At 42.0% G+C, this 21,517-nt stretch overlaps 1 protein-coding gene across 1 annotated transcript in view; it reads left to right on the forward strand.

Annotated features, from left to right (window-relative positions):
• LOC126260619 (sodium/potassium/calcium exchanger Nckx30C) overlaps positions 1 to 21,517 on the forward strand; it is a 1,588,423-nt gene that overhangs the window by 531,960 nt on the left and 1,034,946 nt on the right. The window lies entirely within an intron of this gene.

The raw sequence follows: 21,517 nt of genomic DNA on the forward strand, positions 1-21,517 counted from the left end.
GTTAACGAAAGAAAACGGATATTTTTCGGACGTTCGCCTCTGGACAATCCGCCACCAGCCTCTCCTACTACTTCAATGAAACACATTTAAAAGATACGATATAAATTTATTGAATGACATAGGGGTCCTTTCGAAATAATGAACTCAAATAATAATGGCGGAATAGATAATTGTTAAAGCAGCAAAACTACACTCATGTCAACTTACATCATCTGATCCGTGCAAGTTACCGTTAAAGAAAGATAAAATGAACGTCTCTACCTTTTTTCTCAGCGACGCTGCATTAATTTATGTTAGAGTTCTGGAAGATTTTCCCAGTGTATATTTTTATCAGATATATTTAGTGGTACTTTACGCATCTTGTAAGAGAGATCTCCATGGACATCAGTTAGATAGTGAGAAGATAATAATAAAAGTGAACGCTTCACTGAGCTTGCTGAGATGAAACTGTGCTGGAGCCAGAGGTAAAAATAGATCTGTGGAAGTTCTGCAACGTGTTAACAATGCATCAGATTAAGAATAAACGGGGCACTGCAGTCAGGCCTCAAACAATGAGAACATTACATACTCTTTCTTTTTATGTAGAAGTCAGAAGCCCCGCCAAATCACAAGGATTCAAATCCCTGCACGATTTTTTAAAAAGGTCGCGACCATATTCATACACTATTTTTGTCCATTTGAGTTTGCAGTCTGCTTCATACAAAACACCGTCAGCTAGCGATTATATCACAGCTTCTCGTCGATTTTCGTAAACGAAATGGTCACAGCTCAGAGCACTGAAGCCAAATAAAACTTACATTCGACATCACTGAAGTGAACCTTGCTGTGAGAACTATCGGGTTGAGAATAACAGAATATATTTGCAGATTACAGCTGTCTCCCAGAATAGGATAGAAGTCGTTTCCTGAAGGCTTAACTGAATGTTGTGTAAGTTAAGTAAGGCTGTACCATTACGTCTTTCTGCCCTGAAGTCTTATTACTGCCTAGGGAGAAACATTTAATTGTGACAGACAAAGAAGGCAATTTAATTCTGTTCAAATGGTTCAAAGGGCTCTGAGCATTATGCGACTTAACGTCTGAGGTCATCAGTCGCCTAGAACTTAGAACTAATTAAGCCTAACTAACCTAAGGACATCACACACATCCATCCCCGAGGCCGGATTCGAACCTGCTACCGTAGCGGTCGCTCGGTTCCAGACTGTAGCGCCTAGAACCGCACGGCCACTCCGGCCGGCTTTAATTCTGTAGTTTTATTAAGTAATCGACACTGCATGAAACCACCACGCCTCTTAAATAATTCAACTCGTTTTAATGGAAAATTTATTTTTCTGTTATTGGTCTTACAATGTTTTTCTAAGTCCGAAGAGTTCGTCAGATCGGTACAGCATTTTAGAGGCCAACTCTGATAACTAAGCGACTATACGCTTAGCACCAGAAATTGCCATTTATACCAATAATCCGTCATTCGCTGTTAACCGAATGCCATATAATGAAGAAAAACGAGATTCCGCGCAAATAAATTTCGCACCGAGATCAAACAGCACAGTTAAAAGCATTTTCAGATGCTAATGGATGAGTGGCATGCGATAGCCGGCGACCCAATATCGCAAATTTCCGCGATTCGTGGGGGCTACATCAGGTTAGTTTACGTCGATACTTCTTCAAAACTCAGTTACGTCATTAAATCATTATCGGTCCCCTAAGCGTCCCCTTCCGCACCCGCCGAGCTAACCGATTGCACAGGTAAAAACATACTTCAGGGTGAGTCAATTCCCAGTTGTTTTATATTTTGTGGCTCAATTAAAACTCTGACCACATTACGTGACGCACGCTCTCAGTGTGTTCACTTCGTTCCAAGTTTTCGCACGCGATATCCGTAATTTCACTATAGTTTCCCACGCAAACGAAATATTGGTCTCATTTCCAAACAGGGATCTGCATTCTGTTGTGCGGCCATAAGCAGCCAGATAACGAAATACGACAGTACACGTCACGTCTAGAGTTACTCGATTACTCTGTGATCAGACATTCGTCAATGAAATGGCTTACTTGTCGTTAGCCAAGCAGCAGAGATATTTTGTATCATCATCATCTTCATACTGTCCTTGGGAAATTAGGGGAAACGCCTATTTAGATCCATTATTCTATCTCTTTTTAGGTTGTTTCTAACATTTTTCGTCCATTCTGTCGGCAATCATTATCTTGTTTTGGTTACCGTTAGCTGCTATTCGAAATAGTATATGTTAGACTCATTTTGCCTATATTCTTCAATTTTTTCTAATACTTTATTATGTCTTCATGACTGATGTGACCCTATCTGCCGCAACCTTTGATTCACACCAAATACTCAATTACTGTTGCTTGAATTGGTCGCCTGTCGTTGGCCTTCAGGATCCATATTTCAGTGCCTTAGTGAATTTTATATGGACCTCCGTGCCGCAGACTTCCTACACTCTTCTCACTCTTCTCACGGAGATTGCGGGGAGATGGATTCAAGAAGCGCTTATCTCGTTCGATGGCGACCAAAATGACCTCAGTAATATGGATATCGGATACCCCTGTGGTTACTACAGTGCACAGCTGTTCTACATCTACATCTAGATACATACTCCGCAATCCACTATACGGTGCGTGGCGGAGGGTACTTCGTACCAAAAGTAGCATTTTCTCTCCCTGTTCCACTCGGAAACACAACGAGGGAAAAATGAGTGCCTATGTGCCTCTGTACGAGCCCTAATCTCTCTTATCTTATCTTTGTGGTCTTTCCGCGAAATGTAACTTGACAGCAGTAAAATTGTACTGCAGTCAGCCTCAAATGCTGGTTCTCTAAATTTCCTCAGTAGCGATTCACGAAAAGAACGCCTCCTTTCCTCTAGAGTCTCCCACCCGAGTTCCTGAAGCATTTCCGTAACACTCGCGTGATGATAAAACCTACCAGTAACAAATCTAGCAGCCCGCCTCTGAATTGCTTCTATGTGCTCCCTCAATCCGACCTGATAGGGATCACAAACGCTCGAGCAGTACTCAAGAATAGGTCGTATTAGCGTTTTATAAGCGGTGTCCTTTACAGATGAACCACATCTTCCCAAGATTCTACCAATGAACCGAAGACGACTATCCGCCTTCTCCACAACTGCCATTACATGCTTGTCCCACTTCATATCTCTCTGCATTGTTACGCCCAAATATTTAATCGACGTGACTGTATCAAGCGCTACTCCACTAATGGAGTATTCAAACATTACAGGATTCTTTTTCCTATTCATCTGCATTAATTTACATTTATCTGTATTGAGAGTTAACTGCCATTCTTTACACCAATCACAAATCTTGCCCAAGTCGTCTTGTATCCTCCTACAGTCACTCAACGACAACACCTTCCCGTACACCACAGCATCATCAGCAAACAGCCGCACATTGCTATCCACCCTATCCAAAAGATCATTTATGTAGATAGAAAACAACAGCGGACCTACCACACTTCCCTGGGGAACTCCAGATGGTCCCCTCACCTCCGATGAACACTCACCATCGAGGACAAAGTACTGGGTTCTATATCTTAAGAAGTCTTCCAGCCACTTACATACTTGGGAACCAATCCCATATGCTCGTACCTTAGTTAGGAGTCTGCAGAGGGGCACCGAGTCAAACGCTTTCCGGAAGTCAAGGAATACGGCATCCGTCTGATACCTTTCATCCATGGTTCGCAAGATATCATGTGAAAAAAGGGCGAGTTGCGTTTCGCAGGAGCGATGCTTTCTAAAGCCGTGCTGATGCATGGACAGCAAATTCTCTGTCTCAAGGAAATTCATTATATTCGAACTGAGAATATGTTCGAGAATCCTGCAACAAACTGATGTTAAGGATATTGGTCTGTAATTTTGAGGATCCGTCCTTCTACCCTTCTTATATACAGGCGTCACCTGCGCTTTTTTCCAGTCGCTGGGGACTTTACGTTGGGCAAGAGATTCGTGATAAATGCTAGCTAAGTAAGGAGCCAATGCAGTAGAGTACTCTCTGTAGAACCGAATTGGAATCCCATCAGGGCCTGGCGATTTATTTATTTTCAACCCACTCAGCTGCTTCACAACCCCAGGAATGTCTATCACTATGTCCTCCATACGGGAATCTGTACGAGACTCAAACGGCGGTATGTTTGTACGATCCTCCTGCGTGAAAGATTTCTCAAATGCCAAATTTAAAATTTCAGCTTTCGTTTTGCTGTGTTAATGGTCGCTTCTTTGGCGTTTTCAATCAGCTACGGTCTGAAAATGCAAGCATGGCACAGAACCAGTGGGGAGTGTCCACTGGAGTGGACTGCGTGCATTTGCAGCCTCAGGGCTGATTGAAGACGCCAAAGAAGGTTCCCATTACAGTGGACATGTGCGCCACAGGTTGGCACGGTTGGGGTTGGGCGTGTGTGTATGTGTGGGGGAGCGGGAGTGGGAGGAGTGAGGAGGGGGCACACCAACACTTCCACGTTCATGGAGTGTTTCTCAAACCATACTGACATATCCCAAGTCATCTGATAGCAGTTTGTGCATGATAATGGTCTCTTGCGTGATGTTGTGGGTGAAGAGACGGGTTTTCTGTATCCTGGGAGAGGACAGTGAACTTATTAGGCTCCCCATTTCATCCCCTGCGAAAAATTCCTACATGAGATTATCTCCACCATCTACCTTCATTATAATTAATTGAAATTCTTTTCCCTTCTTTTTTTAACATAAGTCTTGGTTGCATTTTTTTTTACTAACGATGCATTTCTACTTAGTGGGGCATCTTTAGATTATCTTAAATTTTTCCTTTTACAACATTTCAAAAATCATGAAACGGATCTGTGCTAGACTGAAGCACGTGTTGAACCCACAGAGATCTTAATAGCCGTTCGCAGGTTCATCTGATTCGACACCTGGGTCAATGTAGCACATAGCCGTTTTATAGTTTTAAAAACGTAGTTAAAGGAAAATTTTAAGTTACTCTGAAGGTGCCCCACGAAGGCGAACTGCGTCGTTAGTGAAAGAATAAGTTGCAACCAAGACTATTTTTATCTGAGAATTCTACATACGGTTGCTGTAACAGTCGGTCTAATGGAGTGGAAGAAATTTTAATTGAAGTTCATCACTAAGTAAACTCCGTAATTGCACGAATGAAGCCGTTTACTCTCATATTACAACCTTCTCTGCACAAGTCTTCTTTCTATTCGTATGTACACAGGCCCTCTAGTTTTTAAAAGTTATTTCCTTCAATTTCATATAAACATGAAGTGTTTGATTTCCAAAATATAGTAAATATTTGTTTCCTCACAGCTGGGTGTTCTGTTTGCAAGGCTGCAATGTTTACTTGCCCATCGACTGGGTTTTGGTGGGAATGACACACCACGAGCAGCAGTTACCTACGGGAGGGGGGGAACAGCACATGGCTTCTTTCTATTGGTATGCACTCAGGCTTTCTAGTTTTTAAAATTTAGTTCCCTCAACTTCATATAAAAATGAAGCATTTGATTTCCAAAATGTAGTAAACAGCCACTGGGCAGTGACTCCTCCCCCATTCAAGCCCCCAGGGAATTTCAGCCCGGTTTTCAGAGGTGGAAGCGAAGAGATGGGTACAATTCTCCAGGCCAGACAATGTTTAGCTCGGGCGCCTGGGAACCAATATCCGTCAGTTTTCCTCATAATGTGCACTACACAATACGTCAGGCCGAAGAAGCCGTACAACAGGCCGTGACAAGACACTGGGATTGTGCAGAATCTTGACATCTACAAGCTGAGCTGTTCGATCAGAACACATTTCAAAACTTTGTTTTTCACTGACCGGTCGCCTTCCTAGAACGGATTGGGGTGTCCCGTGAGACGTGAAGCAGCTATATTTTATCTTTGTAAAAGCGCTAGGCCGATATTTCGGCACCTATTCATATGGGTGAACGCCCTATTTCTAAAATGTAACAGTGCACCTCTTGGTTAATCTTAGGAAAATAGCAGAGGAGAGGAAGTCAGGACGCAAATTTCCGAGAAATTTAGACGTGGAAACAAAAGTATTAAAAAAAAATGGTTCAAATGGCTCTGAGCACTATGGGACTCAACTGCTGTGGTCATAAGTCCCCTAGAACTTAGAACTACTTAAACCTAACTAACCTAAGGACATCACACACATCCATGCCCGAGGCAGGATTCGAACCTGCAACCGTAGCAGTCGCACGGTTCCGGGCTGCGCGCCTAGAACCACGAGACCACCGCGGCCGGCTCAGAAGTATTAATTTAAGTGTAAAACTCAAGTGAAGAGCATAACAGGGAATGGTTTAACAACTACATCTGAGGGAGTTAGATGATGCGTTAACACCGTTAAGACTTTTTCTAGCAATATCAATGGCTAGCGTTTTGCAGAGAGACTTCGTCTGGTGATCTTGAAAGAGCCACTTAGTTTTCAGAGGTTGAGAAGAACACTTCGCCATCATACGTAGGGGGACGTTGCTGAGCGATGTGTTTTCGCAGAGAGCAGCAGATCACGGCAGTCACAGATTTCTGCACTGCTGTATGCACAGTACGGAGAGAAACTGCAGCGTAGGTGGGCGGGATATGAGACTTATCGATCGTTTATAGGAGCGACATTATGATCATTTAGGTTCAGCGAATCTTATATCTTTCTCGAATGCCTGAAAGCTGATTCACGACTCGACCAGTGATGTTGTTTTCATGTTGTAGCTTTCCGTTCTTCTGGTGCGTCAGGCAGTCACTGTGTGTCTATCACGAATTTATCTCTTGATAACTGATCTCTAAGATGTCAGTTATGAAATGAGACACTTAAAGTAGAAGATGAGTTTTCCTGTTTGGGGAGCAAAATATCTGATGATGGTAGAGAGGATATAAAATGTTGACTGGCAAGAAGAGAAATTTGTTAACATCGACTATAGATTTAAGTGTCAGGAAGTCGTTTCTGAAAGTATTTGTATGGAGTGTAGCCATGCATGGAAGTGAAACATGGACGATTAATAGCTTGGACAAGAAGAGAATAGAAGCTTTCAAAATGTGGTGCTACAGAAGAATGCTGAAGATTAGATGGATAGATCACGTAACTAATGTGGAGGTATTGAATAGAATTGGGAAGAAGAGAAATCTGTTGCACAACGTGACTAGAAGAAGGGATCGGTTGGTAGGACATGTTCTGAGGCATCAAGCGATCACGAATTTAATACTGGAGGGCAGCGTGGAGGGTAAAAATTGTAGAGGGAGACCAAGAGATGAATACACTAAGCAGATTAAGAAGGATGTAGGTTGCAGTAGGTACTGGGAGATGAAGGAGCTTGCACAGGATAGAGTAGCATGGAGAGGTGCATCAAACCAGTCTCAGGACTGAAGACAACAACAACAACAACAACAACAACAACAAGATGTCGGTCTCTCCAATTCATCTAAACTATCCCGTCTTTTCTAGGTCATAGAAGTATTACCGTGGAATTATTTCTTCTTAGTAATTGTCAGTTTCTGTGTTCTCTGTATTTTTCAATTTCGGGAAGATCCTGTTGTTATTTCTTGTTCAGCTATGTTTAGCAGCGAACTTTATAATACATTGGTGTAAATTTGCACCGTTATTCCATTTCATAGTGTAACGCTCCCGCCCTAATCGGACGTACGTTAGCTGTATAAAGGTAGTAAGATCAGGTAGTAAGCATTGTCGTGTGGAATATTCTGTATTATATATGGTCCATTATAAATATATTTAAATTTGGAAATCTCATGGTTTAGTTCACTAGACTTTTCGTGGGTTTTTAAAAGAACATAATCTCCAATTTTAAATTTTGAAACTTTTAAATTTTTATTGTATCTTTTAGATCTAGATTCAGCTTTTTGTTTTGCCCTTTTTATCACCAATTCTTTCTTTTGATTCAATCCCAAACTTGTACAAGGTGGAAACTCTAGTTTTTCTTCAATTAAACTTTTACTACTTCTGCCTAAAAAAATTTCTTCCGGTGGGAATCCTGTAGTTTCATGATGTAATGTGTTCATGACATTCTCAAATTCCGATATAAATCTGCCCCAGGCTCTATGATTGTGACTGCAGTATGTTCTACACAATCTCCCGATTTCTCGCATGTACCTTTCAACTGGGTTGCTTGCAGGATGGTAGGCGGCAATATATTTAACCTCCACCCCAACTTTCTCCATTCCTTCTTTCCAAATTTTGGATATGAACTGGGGTCCATTGTCAGATAGTACTGCTTTGGGTTTCCCGATGGTCCTGAAGTATTCGACCATCCTACTAAATACAGCTTTTGCTGTCGCTTTTTTCAAGGGGTATAACTTCACAAATTTTGAAAATACTTCCAAAATCACTAAAATACGAGGGTCGGTCAAAAAGTAATGCCTCCCATTTTTTTTCTACTTAAAGAAATTAAGTTAAGTGAAAAATTTGAATTTGGCGCCATTCCTCAAACCTTCTTCTGCAATCCACTGCAGTAGTAACTTTCTGTGTCAACAGGTGGCAGCACAGCAGAAGTTTGTAAGATGGCCGACATCGATGTTCGTTTGAGACAGCGTTGTGTGATTGAATTCTTGAATGCAGAAGGTGAAACGCCCATACGCATTCATGAAAGACTGAAGAAGGTGTATGGTGTTGTGACAGTGGATGTCAGCACTGTTAGACGATGGGTTCGTCGTTGTAAGGAAGCTGAAGGGCAAACACCGTTGACTGACGAAAAGCGGAGCGGCAGGCCGGTGAGTGCAGTGACTCCACACAACATTCAGCAAGTTGATGACATCATTCGTGGTGACCGTCGGGTGACTGCAGATGAAGTGTGTCGCATTATTTCTCTTAGTAAAGGCAGTGTGATCACGATTATTAAACAATTGGGGTACTCAAAAGTTTGTGCACGGTGGGTTCCAAGAATGTTAACCGATCAGAATAAAGAGGCAAGGAAAACAATAGCCTCCCAACACTTGCAGCGCTTCCGTTTGGAGGGAGATGAGTTTCTGAAAAAAATTGTGACCGGGGACGAAACGTGGGTGCATTTTTTTGAACCCGAATCAAAGAGGCAGTCAATGGAGTGGCGTCACACAAGCTCGCCGAGGAAGAAAAAATTCAAAACTGTGCGATCGGCAGGGAAAGTTATGGCAACAGTTTTCTGGGATACAGAGGGTGTGATTCTGGTTGATTTTTTGGAGCAGGGATGCACAATAAATTCTGTTCAATACGTCACAACCCTCAAAAAACTTAAAGCACGTCTTCAGCGAGTTCGCCCAACAAAATCAATGGCAGATGTTCTTCTTTTGCATGACAATGCAAGACCACACACCAGTCGTCACACCTCTGACGAGATTGTCAAAATTGGATGGGAAGTTTTGCCTCATCCCCCATACAGCCCTGACCTGGCACCATCAGACTTCCATCTGTTCGGGCCACTAAAAGAAGCTCATCGTGGGATTCATTTTGAAGATGAGGAGGCCGTCAAAACATCCGTGCGTCAATGGCTTAGGAAGCAGAGCTGTGATTTTTACCGTGCTGGGATACATGCCCTTGTTCAAAGATGGACCAAAACTGTAGAGATGGGCGGAGATTACATTGAAAAATGACAAAATGATCCTCAATGTTGTGGTTTTCAACCTATGTAATTGCATTTAAATTTCCTGACAATTAAACGTAGAAAAAAAATAGGAGGCATTACTTTTTGACTGACCCTCGTATATGCACAATTTCCCGAAGTCTTTGGGAGGGTACCATATAAATCTACCGATAGCAATTCTAGGGTGTTTTCAGGTAATGTGCTTTGCATTGGACCTCTATTAGTTTTATTCGGCACTTTGGCCTTTTGACAGACATCGCACGACTTAATTCGTTCCTTTACCTTGTTACTAATACTACCAACAATCACTACTACATTATTCAATTTATCCAAAAACTTCTTTGGCCCACTATGCCCCAATGCTAAATGAAAGTAGTCTATGACCTCGGTATCAAACTGGTGTGGCCAACATACTCTCCATTCCTCAGTGCTAAATCTTTCCTCCTATATAAAATGCCTTTAAAGATTTTGTAATATTTCTTAATTTGAGGATACTGCACACTGTCAAAATTTACCTTCACTGATTTCCAGGTTGAATCCTCATTCTGATGGTATCTCATATTTTTACATATCTGCTCAATTTTCCTCTTTCCTGAAACCTCTTTCATATACCTTATCTGAAAAGTACCCTCTTCCCCATTTTCATTCGGCACTTCACTCATACCATTAGGTAATCGAGATAAGGCATCTGCCACATAATTCTCAGTACCTTTAACATAGCAAATATCGTAATCAAATTGTTGTAGGTATAAAGCCCGAGTTAGCCTGCCATTAAGTAAACGGCAATCTTTAAGAAAAGTTAAAGCTTTGTGGTCAGTATGTATGATGAGCTTATGACCCCACAGATAATTTCTAAATTTCTTTAGCCCCCATATAATGGCTAAAGCTTCCTTTTCCGAAATAGTGTAGTTTCTCTCGTATTTTGTTAGAGTTCTACTTGCAAACGCGATAGTCCTGTGTTCGATTTCTTTACCTTCACAGATTTCTTGGAAAACTTCTATACCAATTCCATAAGCACTGCTGTCAGTACTCATATGGAAAGGTTCTGATAGTATGGGATGATGCAAAATATTGTCATTCAAAAGTTCGTTTTTCAATTTTTCGAAATCCCTCATACACCCTTCAGTCCACACAAAAGCACTATTTTTCTTAAGTAGATTATTCAAATGAGGACTATTAAAAACTTGCCCCTTGACGAACTTTCTATAGAACCCACATAAACCTAAAAAGGCTTTCAACTGTTTTCTATTTCGAGGAGCTGGGCATCCTGATATTGCACTTAACTTTTCCGGATCCTTGCCAATGCCGTTTGTAGTAATAATGTGCCCCAGAAACTTTATTTCCGATTTCACAACTTCACATTTCTTCCACTTAAGCGTCATGCCCCCTGCTTGTAGAGCAACAAAAACTTTCCGCAATAACTCGCAATGCTCTTGCCATGTTTCTGTAGCAATCAGTAAATCGTCTACATAAATGGTTAGCCAGGAACTCAGTTCTCTCCCTAACACAAAGTCCAGTGCCCTAATAAATACTGCCACAGATGTGCTAAGCCCAAATGGCACTACTTTATACTGATAGCATTTCCCGGCGAATAGAAAAGCGGTATATTTACGGGATTCTTTACTCAATGGGATTTGCCAGTATCCGGCTGTCATATCCAGACTGGTTAAATACTTCACGTTATAGAATTTTTGGAGCATTTCGTCCAGATTTTCAGGTCTGTCTATTTCCTTCTTTACAATTTTATTCAAAGTCCTGGCGTCGATAACTACTCTCACTCCCCCATCCCTTTTGTTCACTATGATAAGGGGACTATTATACTCGCTGCTACTTCGTTCGATTACCCCCCACTCTATCATTTTATCTATTTCCACTTGAACAGCCTGCCTCTTTGATATGGGTATCGAAAATGGTCTTACGAAGAAAGGTTTATGCTCTATTGCCTCAATCTGGTATTCAAAGTTCTTAACTAGGCCAGGTTTGTCCGAAAATACGGGGCTATTACTATCTAAAATTTCAAGCAATTCTGCTTTCTGTTCGGGAGATATTCCCTCTAAATTTTCCACCATTCCCTTAAATTCATGCCCCTGCTCGTCACTCTCATTTAATAATCTCTGGACATGGTACACCTCGTACTTGTTTGTCAACCCATCATTCCCTTGGTCTATCTCCAACAACAAAGAATCGATTTCTGAATCAAACACTTTCCCACTTTCCTCAAAATTTAATTCCAAATTGCCAAATGTACTATTAATTGTGATCACTCCCTGGCTACAATCAATAATAACCTTTTCTTTGTCCAACCAATCTATCCCCAAAATCATTTCAGCACTCAAGTCCGGCACAACCAAAAAATCGTGTTCAAATTTTTGTCCTTTTATACTAAATTCAACCAAAATCTGGTTGTTTACCGGCTTACTAGCCTTACCAGTTGCACTAACAATTTTTACACCTGTCACTGACATAATTACTAGCCCAGGCTTATCACAAATGTGTTCGAAAAATGACTGAGAAATTGCACTTATCTGAGACCCAGTATCAAGAAGTACTTGCAATTTCACGTTATAAATTTCAACTGGTATTATAGTTTGTTTAACCGTCGAATGTTTTTCATTACCGTTGTCTTCCTTGAGCAAATCCGGGTCGACAATAACATCGTCCCAAGATATGCTTTTAACATTCACTTCACATATATCTGGCGGTTTCTTGGGTTCCGGAAGTTCAAAGTTATTAATTACCTGAACTCTTTGCGAAATAAACCCTGAGTCGTCTGGTGGTTCTTTCTTTCTTTGTTCTGTTTCAACGTCTGGATTTTGTTTTGATACGTTGTCATCGTTAGGTACAATATCGACATTAACTGCATCACCTTTATTTTCACTGATCTTCTCATATCCTCTTTCAGTAAAAGTAGATTTACTTTCGTCTACACCTAAAAATTCATCTTCACTAGAGTCATCACTACTATCTTCCTCAACATCAGATTCACCTAAGTACGCTACTTTTGCACAATAGGGAGAGTTAGTACATTCATTTTCGTCTGTATTTGCGTACCTTTCATCATCTGAACTATCGTCGGAATCCGACCATTCCGGATCGCTTTCAGGTTCTAACATAAAAGCTTTTCTGAGACAGGCACTGAGTTCCTCCTCTGTATTGTCGTCAGTCTTGGATTTCAATTCAACCTCCTCTTTTGGCAATACGGCCTCATTCTCAGCTTTATTCACATCCACTGTGACTTCATATTCGGTGTAATCCTCGTGGACTTTGATTACTTTCATGTAATCATCTGCCCCTTCTCCACGGTGCCTCTCGGTAGCAGTTTGTACTATTGGCGGACTGTTAGCAGACGTTATTTCTTCGTCAATGCTGAGGATTTCATCCTCCAAATCCTTCCTACCCCTAATCTCCATCCTATTGGCGGCACGCGTACTTTGCGCGGCGCTATTTATTCTCTCCTCTTCCAATTCGGGCCACGTCACCTTATCGACGTCCCTACTATCTCCTTTTCCACTAACTAATTTCTTTGCCTCATACTCCTTCTTAAAATCCTCCCACTCACATTGCTTCAGGCCCTTGTACAGATCGTCGATCTGCACCTGCCAATTAGTTACTTCTGCTAATTCATCCTCGCCTTTTCTCTCATTGCAAACACTGCTAACCGCACCTCTCTGTGTATTCACAGTTTCCTTTATCGTTCCCTTTGCCACGGAATTATCACTCGTAAAATTTTCATTAGCCCTGACGGCTATGTTCGTATCTACTGCTGCCGTATTTCCAGCGGCTTCTTTCCTAACAGATGTTCTGCTAGGCTGAGTCGTTGCCCTCTGATGCTCCACTCGCCTGTTAACATGTAGCGTTCTGTGCGGCAGAAATGACTCATTCTGGCTCGCAGCTGACGCTTGTTTCGCTACAACCAATAGCGGCGTTCCGTGCCTGTCCCTAGCCTGTCTCATTACATTACGGTCGGTCCGGTATCTTTTTTCAAATCGGGGCCGGTATGTATTGTCCGCTTCCGTTTGGCCCGCAACGTTCGCGGAAATTAGTTTCCCGCGTCGTTATTATTTTGCGCGGTATACCCTCTACCGCGACCTGAACAATTTCCTCTGCCTCTTCCTCTACCTCTTCCTCTTTGTATTATATTGACCCGAAATCCATCGCCGTCATTTCTTTCGTCATTGTTTTGGTTATTACGGTTACCAAAATTTCGATAATTGGCACGACTTTCGCGCCAATGATCTTCGTCTTCGACTCTTTCGAGAAATGCTTGGAAGCTGCGATGATTGCTTCCCACATACCTCTTTGAATCCTCCGGAAGCTTTTTATATAGCTCCCAGATAATTTCCGAATCTGATCTTCGGCCTCTTAAATGCGTCAGTTTCCTGTACCAATACTCGCAGAAATCTTTCAAAGAATTCCTGCCCCTATTATCATGCTGTTTGGCCATGATGAACTCCCGCCATAAATGGTCCTGCTTTTGTTCAGACCAATATTCTTCCGTAAATCTCTGCCTAAATTCTTCGAACGTCATTCGTTCGGTATTTAAATTTATTCCCCAGCGCTTAGCATCACCTGCTAAGGCGCTAATTACAACATTTATCTTTTCCTGATCAGACAAGTGCTCAGGAAATATTCTCTCGCAATTTTTGATGAAATCTAACGGATGCCACCCGTTATGTTTCTTGGCGGGATCAAAGCGTTCCTCGCCTTCTAACAGCTTCGTAATCGGTGTGCCATTACAGACAACACCAGGCCTATCTTTAATTTTGTTCTCAAGGTCAAAAATTTTGCCTTGAATTTTCGAAGAATTTTGTTCACATTCGGTAATTCTCTCGCCTAAATCTTTTTCAGTGTCTGAAACTACCCTTTTCAACTGTGAAATTCCGTGTTGACATTCGTTTACGACCTCAGATTTGAGACCGAAAACTTTTTCGTCTACTTTTGTTTCTACCAGGGGCTCTACTTTCTCTTGAATGTTGAGAATTTCAACATCGAACCTACTGTTAATGTTAACAATTTCCCCCTGCATAGTATCCATATTCTTGTTAATGGTATCAATTTCAAATTTCAGAGTATTTACCACAGAACTTAAATTACCCACTTTCTGTTCTACTTTTTCTATTTGTTTACTAATTTTAATTCCCTGTCCTTCGACCTGTGCTTTAATCTGATCACTCTGTGTTTTGAGCTGCTCTGCAACGTGTGTTTTAAGTTGATTAACCTGATTGCCGACTTGTTTTTGAAGTTGCTCATTTTGTGTTTTGAGTTGTTCACTCTGTCCTGCAATTTGTTTGGTTAATTGTTCAAATAAGTCGTTCATACTTAAAATTTTTATATTGTTTTGTTCTACGGAATCCGTGTGTTCCGATTCTACTTCAGAAGTTTCTTTCGGTTCTTTCTTTATCTGTGGTGAAACAAACATGTCAGTGGATTCGTTCACGTACCCACTATCATCTACTAAGTCACCCTCTACTTCCTGTTTTGTCCCTTGCTGTGTTCGAGACGATCTCGACATTTCAATCTGTTCGTTGACGTGTTCATGGTATTGTATGTACGCCAATTGTCTTCCGCTAACGCCATCTGTTATCTGGCCACGTAAACTCCTGCTACTGCCAGCCGCATTCTCCATTTCGCTTGGCGCATCTACCCTGCCTACGTTTCTGTCCATACTAAATGTCAACCATACCACACTATTCTACTTGACGCTCACTGCAATTTATTTTACTGACTATTATTACAATTCGTGACACTGAACATCCACTGTTCGGTATTTACATTAATTTGTAACCGACAACAACTGGATGTCCTGTCACCGGGAAGCCACGTGTAACGCTCCCGCCCTAATCGGACGTACGTTAGCTGTATAAAGCCTGTACTGTAATAAGTTCACGGGCTTCACCTTACAAACAAGGATTTTAGTACATAAGTTGACCGCGTGTACCTAATAGAAGCAAGATCGGACTTGTACTCAGTCAATAACTACAGCGATGCATCAAGCAAATGTAAAGCATAATTGCTCGTTCGCATGGACAAGATGTATACACAGTAGATGCTACCTATAATTAATAATTCGGTCGCCAGCCTACTTAGGCAATGAGTGAGTTCTTCCTTGCACAAGTGGGTGCATGTACAAGCATAGTAACACGTAGTAATGATGCGTAATATGGCAAAGTTTGTAACCAGAAAAAGCCACTGAACTAAAGTTTTCTCTTTTTGTACTAATTTGGACGAGCTAAATTCACACAACACCACACATCAATGATTACTACGAACTGCATTTTGTATATTGACCTGACTGAAATCGGGCATAGATTGTCCTAGGATAAGCAATTTTGAAGCCCACATACAATGACACTATTAAACTTGAAAAGCAACACTAATACACTTAAGGATTAATATAGAACTTAACTTTACTGGTCAAATCTGATCAACACATTTCAAGGTTTGAAAGAATGGACAAGAGAAGAGGGGTGGGGGGGCCTGAAACTGTTATGGTCGTTATACTGAGACTGTTAAGTACTGAAGGCAATTTAACACTCAAAATTATCAATCTATGGATAACTACTCTTTTTTCTTACTTCTGAATAATTTAACTGTCGTTAGTTCTGTCTCAAATTAATTAAATAGCATCGCTAATTCAATTCAAAAAACTCTCTTCCAATTTAGTCATACTATTGTTCTTTACCAACATTTGTAATAACACACAGAACTTTTAAACTTCTTTATAGCATAGATTGATCTACTGATAATTCTTATTAACACTGATTTTAGACTTTCAGTTCAGGATACTCGGGTTGCACAATACGAGGTAAGGATCCTGTCTAGGTCAGTGATCAGGATAAGTCATGGCTAAAGCAATTCTGGTAAAAGTCACGTTATTATTGAACAATTAGAAACAGTTTCGACACTGGTCCACACAGATACACTTCTAAAGATGAAATAAATGTTTGACCTGTGCAAGTCGGTGCGGCGGTTGGCGGGCAGCGAGATAGCGGGCAGCACGGCACACATACAAGCACGGCTAAGGCTCACACTATATCGGCACTTTCCATCTTCTTAGCGTCGTAATCTTTCCAACTTTGTGCCTCAGAATATAGCCATGTCAAGTAGTCGTCGGAATCGGTACATCCGAGGCTCAATGGAATCCACTTTTCCTGGGTAGCCGCCTCGGTACAGTACGTGTTCCTCTGACCGATTCACAACTCCGACTGTTACTGTTGCTCGCCTCCGACTGACTGACTTGAGCCCGTTGTGCCGAACCGCGCCCAGTGTGCGTTTTCCCGCGCTCGCCTTTTCCCGCTCCCCTACAGGTAGGGGATTCACCACAGGTTTTCTACTACACACATCCTACTGCATTACCTACGTATGGACCAAGTGTTTAAATTACAATATTCACATCTTACAATAGTTTTAACATTAAGTACACTTTCTTTTGATTATCACATTATTTGAAATCTAACATAAATAATAATTTTCATTACAAAAGTTACTCACTGTTTCTTTAACATGACACGAAAAGAGAAAGAAATACAATCAAATATTGTTCACACTAATTTATCGAAATTCATACAGAAAAAAAAATTATTATATGTACAGTTATCGTTACAATAGATGTTCTCATTTTTATTATTTAATCAGAGATGGAACACGAAAGATTCATGTTTGCTAGGGCCATTTCCCATCATTAACCAATTGTTCTGTAGTTTCATTTAAGCATAGGTGTCAACGGGTGCGATCTAACTGTTGGCCAGTCCAACCGTTGCTAATCATTCTGGCACCCACAAGGATATCTCAAAAGCTCGGTGAACACCTTACACCCTACAACTAAAGTGGAGAATTTCTTACCAAGGAAGTGAATTAGTCGGTGCTTGTAAAACAAGTAACATCAAGATTAATACATTGGTCTCAGATAACATAGTGATTCACGAAATGTCGAGGAAACAGAGAAAAGAAATTTGTTGTATCTGAGTACGATATTTCACACGATGCCTAACGTGAAACACACATATAATGCCAGAAATCAAAAGATGTTACGTCGAATGGGATTTTATGAGAATTTTTTTGGGACAGATTCTCGTACCGTGAAGGGCAAAGAAACAAAAAGCTTAACTAGAATATGCCTACCCAGCATGTCTAAGTAAATTTGAAACTGTAAAGGTAATCTAACTGAAAGAAATGAATGGAACAACAAAATACAACGTGTACAAAATACTGTTTATGGTAAAAACTGTTACCTGCAAAACTATCGAAAAGAAGGGAAAATATGGCAGTGTAATTTACAGACGATTGTGTTAGCGAATTAGCACGAAGTGGGAAAGTAAGGAAGTGATGGAGGCATCTGATATTATCCTTGCGTGACTGATGGAAAATACTTTCCCGATTGCCAGGTTGTCCGACGATTCCATTATTCTGCAGAAGAATGAAATCATCATCGTGTCTGGATGTCCAGAAATATTTCGTCCTTGATTTGTCGATGATTGGTGAAGAGCAGTAACCATTATATCTACACTACTGGCCATTAAAATTGCTACACCATGAAGATGACGTGCTACAGACGCGAAATTTAACCGACAGCAAGAAGATGCTGTGATATACAAATGATTAGCTTTTCAGAGCATTCACACAAGGTTGACGCCGGTGGCGACACCTACAACGTGCTGACATGAGGAAAGTTTCCAACCGATTTCTCACACACAAACAACGTTGTTGTGATGCCTCGTGTAAGGAGGAGAAATGCGTACCATCACGTTTCCGACTTCGATAAAGGTCGCATTGCAGACTATCGCGATTGCGGTTTATCGTATCGCGGCATTGCTACTCGCGGTGGTCGAGATCCAATGACTGTTAGCACAATATGAAATCGGTGGGTTCAGGAGGGTAATACGGAACGCCGTGCTGGATCCCAACCGCCTCGTATCACTACCAGTCGAGATGACAGGAATCTAATCCGCATGGCTCTAACGGATCGTGCAGCCACGTCTCGATTCCTGAGTCAACAGATGGTTACGTTTGTAAGACAACAACCATATGCACGAACAGTTCGATGACGTTTGCAGTAGCATGGACTATCAACTCGGAGACCATGGCTGCGGTTACCCTTGACGCTGCATCACAGACAGGAGCGCCTGTGATGGTGTTCTCAACGACGAACCTGGGTGCACGAATGGCAAAACGTCATTTTTTCGGATGAATCCAGGTTGTGTTTACAGCATGATGATGGTCGCATCCGTGTTTGGCGACATCGCGGTGAACGCACATTGGAAGCGTGTATTCGTCATCGCCATACTGGCGTATCACCCGGCGTGATGGTATGGGGTGCCATTGGTTACACGTGTCGGTCACCTCTCTTGTTCGCATTGATGGACTTTGAACAGTGGACGTTACATTTCAGATGTGTTACGACCCGTGGCTCTACCCTTCATTCCATCCCTGCGAAACCCTACATTTCAGCAGGATAATGCACGACCGCATGTTGCAGGTCCTGTAGGGCCTTTCTGGATACAGAAAATGTTCGACTGCTGCCCTGGTCAGCACATTCTCCAGATGTCTCACGAATTGGAAACGTCTGGTCAATGGTGGCCGAGGAACTGGCTCGTCACAATACTCCAGTCACTTCTCTTGATGAACTGTGGTATCGCGTTGAAGCTGCATGGGCAGCTGTACTTGTACACGCCATCCAAACTCTGTTTGACTCAATTCCCATGCGTATAAAGGCCGTTATTACGGCCGGAGGTGGTTGTTGTGGGTACTGATTTCTCAGGATCTATGGACCCAAATTGCGTGAAAATGTAATATGTCAGTTCTAGTATAATATATTTGTCCAATGAATTCCCGTTTATCATCTGCATATCTTCTTGGTGTAGCAATTTTAATGACCAGTAGTGTAGTGCAAAAAGCGGCTGCATATTGGGATATTCGTGAGTTGCTGTACTAAATTATGTCAGTGGTGGAGTCAACATATGACACTGAAAATTTCTTGGTCCTAATTGTCTCAAATGGTTCAAATGGCTCAGAGCACTATGTGACTTCACGTCTGAGGTCATCAGTGCCCTAGAACTTACAACTACTTAAACCTAACTAACCTAAGGACATTACACACACATCCATGCCGGCTCCCTAATTTTTTATTCTGTTCTCCATATTGATTGAGGATTACTTGTCATGCATATTACTCGGTCGACTTTCTTGCTTCGCTAAAAAAAAGTTCTTGCTCCGAATTTTTTATTCTGTTCTCAAAATTGCTTGAGGTGTTACATTCCATGCATATTACTTGGTCGAGTTTCGCGCTTCGCTGTAGCAAGTTGCAACCCTCTCCTGCTAGAGGGTTCCGAATTGTAACGTGTGACATGGCGGTATTTAACATAACTACGCAGGTGCGTGAGAAATAGCGTGCTGTAACCGAGTTCCTAACCGCGGTAGAGTTCGTGTACATATGGAGCATCCTCTCCTTCAGCATGACAACTCCAAACCACACGCGAGCGCTGCGACATCGGAAACAACCCGACGCCGAGGGTGTACTGTCATCGATTATATTCCACACAGTCCCAACTTGGCCCCATCCGATAATGGTTCCAAAACTTGAGTAACACATTCGAGGACTTCACTTTGAGACGGATGAATCGGAGCAGCTTTAGGTGAGGTTGTGGCTCCGTCAACAAAATCAAACATTCTACAATGGCGGGATCAACAAACTGCTCTCTTGTCGGGAGAAATATGTGCGTCGTATGGGTGACTATGTTGAGATATAAATCTAGATCTACATCTGCATCCATACTCCGCAAGCCACCTGACGGTGTGGGCGGAGGGTACCTTGAGTACCTCTATCGGTCTCCCTTCTATTCCAGTCTCGTATTGTTCGTGGAAAGAAAGATTGTCGGTATACCTCTGTGTGGGCTCTAATCTCTCTGATTTTATCCTCATGGTCTCTTCGCGAGATATATGTAGGTGGGAGCAATATACTGCTTGACTCCTCGGGGAAAGTATGTTCTCGAAACTTCAACAAAAGCCCGTACCGAGCTACTGAGCGTCTCTCCTGCAGAGTCTTCCACTGGAGTTTATCTATCAACTCCGTAACGCTTTCGCGATTACTAAATGATCCTGTAACGAAGCGCGCTGCTCTCCGTTGGATCTTCTCTATCTCTTCTATCAACCCTATCTGGTACGGATCCCACACTGGTGAGCAATATTCAAGCAGTGGGCGAACAAGTGTACTGTAACCTACTTTCTTTGCACTCCAACTGCACTCCAACTGCATATATATACTGAGCACTATGGGACTTAACATCTTAGGTCATCAGTCCCTTAGAACTTAGAACTACTTAAACCTAACTAACCTAAGGACATCACAAACATCCATGCCCGAGGCAGGATTCGAACCTGCGACCGTAGCAGTTCCGTACTGAAGCGCCTAGAACCGCACAGCCACCGTGGCCGGCAGACCTGAAGAATAAAGATGTAGAATGTTAATAAAGTTTGTTTCAATTTAAAAAAAGCTTAAAGAATTTACACATAAAAATTTGGAGCCAGTACTTTTCTGCACGCCATCGTACATGAAAGAGATGTATCGTGCTCAAAAATCTCATGTGCACCTCGGTTTCGTAAACGATGACTGATCACACTTGGCGCTCGCACTCTAGGCATGTGGCGACTACGTTTTGTTGAGGGGTGCGATCACACGCCAAGAACTTTCATCTTCCTCGATCGTAAAGGAAAGCACGATTCATATCCAATATCACGATCGTTTAGCGGACGAGACTACAGCTCAAGCGGCACTGAATTACGACTTCCGTATATGGAGAGGAAAATTGAAATCCGATTGAGAAGAATTGCCAGCATCTCGCGGCAGTATGGTTCACTGCACAGGGTGCCCCATATATCGTGCATTCCCCTAATCGACGTATCACCCCTGACGACGCATCCCAGCCGTCATCTTGCTGTTCGACATCGCAGCAGAATCCCTACCACACA

The sequence above is a fragment of the Schistocerca nitens genome, chromosome 5 (assembly GCF_023898315.1).
Source record: "Schistocerca nitens isolate TAMUIC-IGC-003100 chromosome 5, iqSchNite1.1, whole genome shotgun sequence".
Taxonomy (NCBI): domain Eukaryota; kingdom Metazoa; phylum Arthropoda; class Insecta; order Orthoptera; family Acrididae; genus Schistocerca; species Schistocerca nitens.